Below are 6,060 nucleotides of genomic sequence, written 5' to 3'. Positions count from 1 at the left end.
GATGCCCCGCAGGCGCCGCGGCTCCTGCGCCTCGCCGCCGCCCGGCAGCACCAGCAGCACCAGCAGCAGGAGCCCCGCGAGGCCGGGCTGGGGCATGGTGGCTGCGACCTGACCCAGAGCCCGGGATGAGCCGGCCGGGCCCCCTCAGGTGCAGGGCGCCGCTCACCCGGGGCGCTGCTCTGAGGCAGCGGCAGCAGCAGCAGCAGCGGCGGCAGCGACTGGCGTTGGCGAGACGCCCGAGCGGCTGTCAGCGCCCGGCCAGCCGCTCCTTGCTGGCGGGCTGTGTCTAAACCGCAGCAAATTGGACAAGACCCCCTCCTCCACCCCCTTCCCGGCTCATTCAATGGCATCTCGGCCATCAATCACTGCCAAACTCCGCCCGCTCCCTCCTCCAGAGCCAGCCCCCGGGCACGCACACGCGAGTCCCTCCCCGAGATGCCTGGAGAGCATCAGCCTGTCTTGCCCGCTGCAGGCATGAGGGGGCCGGGGGCTTTGCTGGTCCCTGCAGAAGAGAGGGCGGGGGGCTGAGAGCAGCCTTCACTTCCCTGACTGGGGCTTCCAGAGAACCGGGGGTAGATGACAGGACAAGGAGCAAGGGTCTCCAGCTGCAGCCAGGGGGGCTTAGGGCAGGTATTTTAGGAAAAGCTTTCTCACTAGGAGGGTGGTGAAGCACTGGACTGCGTTATGGAGAAAGGCGGTGGAGTCTCGGTCCTTGGAGGTTTTAAGGCTTGACAAAGCTCTGGCTGGGATGATCTAGTTGGTGATGGCCCTGCGTTGAGCAGGGGGCTGGATTCGATGCCCTCCTGAGGTCCTTTCTAACCCCAGTTTCCTCGCCACATGGGGGTCGGGACCACATGGCTGAGATAGCTGTCCCGGCAGCTGGAACTGCTGCATTTCAGCCAAGCGGAGAACAAGTAGGTATCTGATCCCCAGATGGCCAGGAGAGGTGTCCCTGCCCCTTGGGGACGCGGCCTGGCAGCCCTGTAGGGATTGAGAGGGTCCTGATCACTACTTGTTCAGGAGAGGCATCTGTGCCTGGTGGGGACAGCTATGTGGGGATCAGGAGGGTCCTGGTCCCCACATGACTACCAGGCAGGGTCCCTGTTGGGTGGAGAAGCCTCTCCATTGTGACCCTCCCGATCCCCACATGGCTGTCCCCACCAGGCAGGGATGCTTCTCTTGGCCATTTGGAGATTGGGTCTGATCCCCACATGGCTGGGACACAGCAGTCATGGCTGCCAGGAAAGATCTTGCCCCTCTTGTGAGGGTTGGGACCAGCCTCCTGCCCCCTGCCAGCCAAAGGCTGGCATCCTGGGGGAGCCTGGAGCTCCCCCTGGCTACTACAATGGGGCAGAGCAGGTCAGGGGGCAGGAACATCCCTGATGTCAACTGCTCTAGTGTAGGTCCTTTCCCAGGAGCAGTTTACTGCACCTTTTCAAATACCCAGTAACCTTACTGTGTATTAATAGCACATGTAGATGCACATAGTTTCTTTTAGCATTGGAGATCACCTTGTGCTAAGCACCTTTAGCCCTGCTGCCCTGCTCACATTTTGTTGGGAATTGTCCCCTGGACTATTCTAACCCACACTCCGGGGGTCTTCCTGGCTTCTAGTACAAGTGGGTGGTGTTACCTTGCTACCTCCACCTCCTGTCCTCTGGACCTGGTTTGTATTTGTGAGAGGCTAAAATGATGAGAGTTTTGCTTGAGAAAGGAATGCAGGTTTGGTACCATGACAATCCTCCATGCCCCCCTCAAAGCACTGAGGGATGACATGTAGGAAACATTTATTACAGCACTTATTATTACACTTGGATTTATGGGAAATCACAGCTGTCCCATTCTGATTAGCAATCCAGTTCCGATTAGCAATTGCAGTCTGTTTAGCAATTCAGGCAGCTTTAAAGCCTGGTCTAAAATGATGACTCCAGTCCCATGGCTCGTTCATAGAGTTTTGGAGGCATACAGGCTTAGGAGACGTCTTTCTAAAAGTCCCCAACAGTCTGAAAGCTGGGAGGAAGTTTATGTTTACTTAAGTGGTTTTCAGTTTAAATATCCTTTTCTCACAGTCATGCTGCTTTCTCTAGCTTCACTTTTAAAATAGGTTGTAGGCCAAAGTTTTTCATATACATCTCTACTCTTAATTTATGTAAGTGACTCATTCACATATATTATGACTTGTACTTACTTTTTCAGGAAAACACTGTATAAACTGAGTTTTAAATAATGTTTCCATAGTCTTGCTTCTGTTTGTCTCTGGATCTTTCTTCTTCCCAGTTTTATTTGTAAATGAAATTACCAAAGTCAATTCTGTTTTCCAGCAATGTAGAGTTCAGGGAGGAACATGACACTGGCAGATGCTTCTTGGACCACTATATTCCTGTATCAGCAGGCAATCATTTGCCTAAAAGAGCCACAAAAACATCTTCTCTGATCTTTCTTAAGCCCCCCCACTACCCCGCAACACCATAGTCATCAGGTGGTGACATTATGACATAACCATAAAGCACCTAAGGTGGACACAGGTGAAGAGCGGAGCAAGGGAGACAAGTGACAGGGCTGAATGACTTGCTTGAGTAATGGATGCTAATTTGCTTTAGTTACACCACAGGGTATATCCCTTCCTCATTTACACTGGCATTATACTGAAGTAATTCCATTAATGTTTTGGACTATGTGGAGTTTAACAAGATCTTTTTCAATTGCCTACTAGGTAGCACTGTACTGGATGAGTGACATGTCTGGTAAATTAGAATTTTTGTCACAAATTTGTGAATCAATGTATTTTTAATCTTATAGTTTTAACACTGAGGGGCTTTTAATTGAAAAAACTAACTGCTAAGTGTTCAGGGCTAGGATGCAGAACCTTTTACCCCCTGGAAGAAATAGAGTGCATCTATGCTAAGATACCGTTGCTAGAATGCTCCACCCTTGCTATCACTGGTACAGCTCTTAATGTTAGTCAGTGCAGATAGGACTCTTGAGGGCTGCTGATATATCATGTCTTCTAGTCCTGTTCAAAGCTGGTCTACAGGACATGTGATTAAAATGTCACTGGCTGCCACCACTGTGGCCACACTAGCGTTTCTACAGTTGCTATCACTTGTAAAGTAGTATCACCAATGATGAGAAAACTGAGAGTGAAGATTCCTAGGATAAGCAAGGTAATATTATTGGTTAAATGAACCACCCTTCTTTTTGAAGTCCTGTCTATGAGATGAATATGGAAAAGGAAGAACCATTTCATAGGAATTAGGTGGGATTGCAAGGATAACTCTTTCCAACTTGAATGCTGAGAAAAGTTTTTAATATACTGCTCTTTAGGAGCAGCTTGATGATTTGGCAAGCAACTTAATAGCTTCTTCACTAACAAGGAACATGAATAGCAGAAGGAAAAGAGGCAAAAGCATCTTTAACTCCAAGCGAGTGTTGTTAAAGGGTCTCTTGTAACTAAACCATGACGTATACACCTCACTGAAATGAACTGATAGTATTAGTGGAGATTTCACATTCTTTTGTCAGTGTGTCTGGATACATTTTTTTCCTGCATCATGCAATTTTGTATAAGAAAAGCTTCATTTTCTATAGACAGAAATTACTTGAATTCTGTAGAAAATACCTAAGAATACATCATTTAACTAAAAGATTCTCCAAACTGCAGGGTATTCATTTTATGATGTCCTTTACGTTGTATGAATTCCATCACACTGGTTTCTAAACATTCCCAGAATTACAGTCTTAATTCTCAGGCAAATATTGCTTTATCAAAAGTAACTAGCCATGATATGACATCCTTGGAACTGTTAAACAGAGTGGGCATAGAATATATTCATGTAAAATATACAGAGCTACTCATGGAAAATCAGACGGATTTTCATACTGGTTCAGTTGTGGCATTAACCATCCATCCTAGCCAAGATTATGGTAACTACAATATCCTTCCATCCCCTAAAGAATCATTATATTGAACTAGTCCTATATTCACTGAAGTCAGTGGTGATCTTGCAGTAGACTTTGATGGGAATGGGATTAGACCTTTAAATGTCTAGACCCCTTTTAAAATTGAATATTTAAGTGCCAATGTGCTTTTGAAAATTCTATTAAGTATCTACCTGCATTTCTGGACACCTTAACTTAAAAAAATCTCCCCCCAGTTGTTCCTGCTCTTTCTTTTATTGAAGTCAGTGTCTGTTAAGTGCAACAGGAACAAGATCATTCCAGAATGAGCTATGAATATGCACAAAAAATAAATTCCAGATAGAAAACAATTAAAACAGAATATTAAAATGTTACTTTAGTAAAATTACTGGTGGGAATTTTAAGAAAATCCACATAATGTACTACTGCAATTTCAGATGTTTAAGTATCATTTTGCAATTTCATATCTTGACACGGTTGAATGTTGGAAAGATTATATGGATAAATAATATATGCCTCTTTGTTTCAGTTTGAAAAAAGTGTTGAAACCCATGCTTAGTCTCTCATTCTACAAAGCCCTGCAACTTCTATAAATCAGTGATAGACTTTCAGTTACAATGTGTAGAACAGTAATACTGATACTCTTGAGACCATCGATTACAGTATCTCTTTCATCATCCAAGTACTGTAGCAACATAGTATCCTCACTAAAATAGTCTGAAATGAAACCAGAGACTTATATGTGTCTATGTAAGTGAAGAGAGAGAGATAACAGAGCGTTAGGTATCATAAAGAATTTCTTCAATGGAAGTAAAACTGGCATCTCTTGCACAGAACTTTGAACGAATGAATCATAGTTGTGTTAAAAGAAACATTTATTTAAGTGAATAGTCATTATTTATTTGAATAATCCTAATCAAATAGTCCCCAAATCAAAGCCAACTTGAGTGAGTAGTTTTACAGGATTGATCCTTGAGTCCTTATAGACCTGTTATTAAATTATAGCAGGGGTATTTCATCTTTTCCCTATGCTCTAGGATTAAATTAAATCTGACACGTATAAATGTTTTATTTCCCCAGCCTGAAGAGAGAAAATCCAAATTTTGAAATTGGAGTAACTACATTTGATTTAATTTACTGTAGCTACAATCTGATATACTGGATCACTCTCTCTTAAAGGAAAGGATACAGAAGGCAACTCTGAGAGAGGGAAAACCTGCTGTAGTTTTGTTCAAATAATTCAGGACACTATTTATTGGACCAGTGCAGAACAAGCAGTGTGTTCAACAACTCCCATTGGAATTCGAGTATCTGTTGGGACCCATTAGTCAAATTCATCATCAGTTGTCCTCCTAGGAGGTCACTTGAGGAAGAAAGTCTTGCATTCCAAAACTTGTCTAACTGTATCTAAACGTCATAAGTGGACCGAAATATTATATCACCCTAAGAAATCCTTGCCCCTCACATAATTTTTGGACCATCACAGCTACCACATCAACTTTAGCAGGCCTCTGATGTTGTCTCACATGGCATCAGCTTATAAGTAAGCTGAGGAAAAACAGGCTAGATGAAACTATTATAAAGTATGTGCATTACTGGTTGGATAATTGTGCTCAACAGCTCAAAGTCAAGGTGGGAAGGAATTCTCCAGGGATGTATCCTTGACCTGATAATATTTGGCACCCCAATTAATGATTTGAAGTCCCAAAACCTTTATTGCAGGAATCAGTAGCTGGTATCAAAGGAGGAAGAAGATGGTTCTTTTATCCCAATTGCCTAATAAGGCATTTGATCAGGGATTGAGAATCAGGTTCTTGCCCCCTATAACCAGAGTGATTTGGAACCTGTTTTTCCTGCTTGTAAGGCAAGTGCTTTAATCACTAATTATGAGAAGTAACTGTCCCACTTCATTCTGCATTGGTGAGGCTTCACTTGGAAAATGTTATCCAGTTTTAGGCATCGGTCCTTCAGAAATCTGGTCATATTAGAAAATGTCTAGAGGAGGGCAGCAGATGATTAAAGGTCTAGACACTAGGACATATGAAGAGAGGTTGGAAGAACTAGAATAATTTAATCTAGAGAAGGTTGACAGGAGATTTGTTAATGGTCTTTAAGTATAAATAAGGTTGTTAGAAAGATGCT

The 6,060-nt window shown here is 43.7% G+C and overlaps 1 protein-coding gene across 1 annotated transcript in view; it reads right to left on the bottom strand.

The window, feature by feature from the left end:
• Positions 1–4,047, bottom strand: part of EDNRB (endothelin receptor type B) — a 34,155-nt gene extending 30,108 nt beyond the window's left edge. The window contains exon 1 of the mRNA XM_019529769.1: positions 4,007–4,047. The gene's annotated coding sequence lies outside the window, so the exon portion shown is untranslated. The remainder of the gene's footprint in view (positions 1–4,006) is intronic.
• Between the last annotated feature and the right edge of the window lie 2,013 nt (positions 4,048–6,060).

Source organism: Crocodylus porosus, unplaced genomic scaffold (assembly GCF_001723895.1).
Source record: "Crocodylus porosus isolate Cpor-Errol unplaced genomic scaffold, CroPor_comp1, whole genome shotgun sequence".
In the NCBI taxonomy this organism is placed as follows: Eukaryota; Metazoa; Chordata; order Crocodylia; family Crocodylidae; genus Crocodylus; species Crocodylus porosus.
This window is presented reverse-complemented; position numbering and strand designations above follow the sequence as displayed.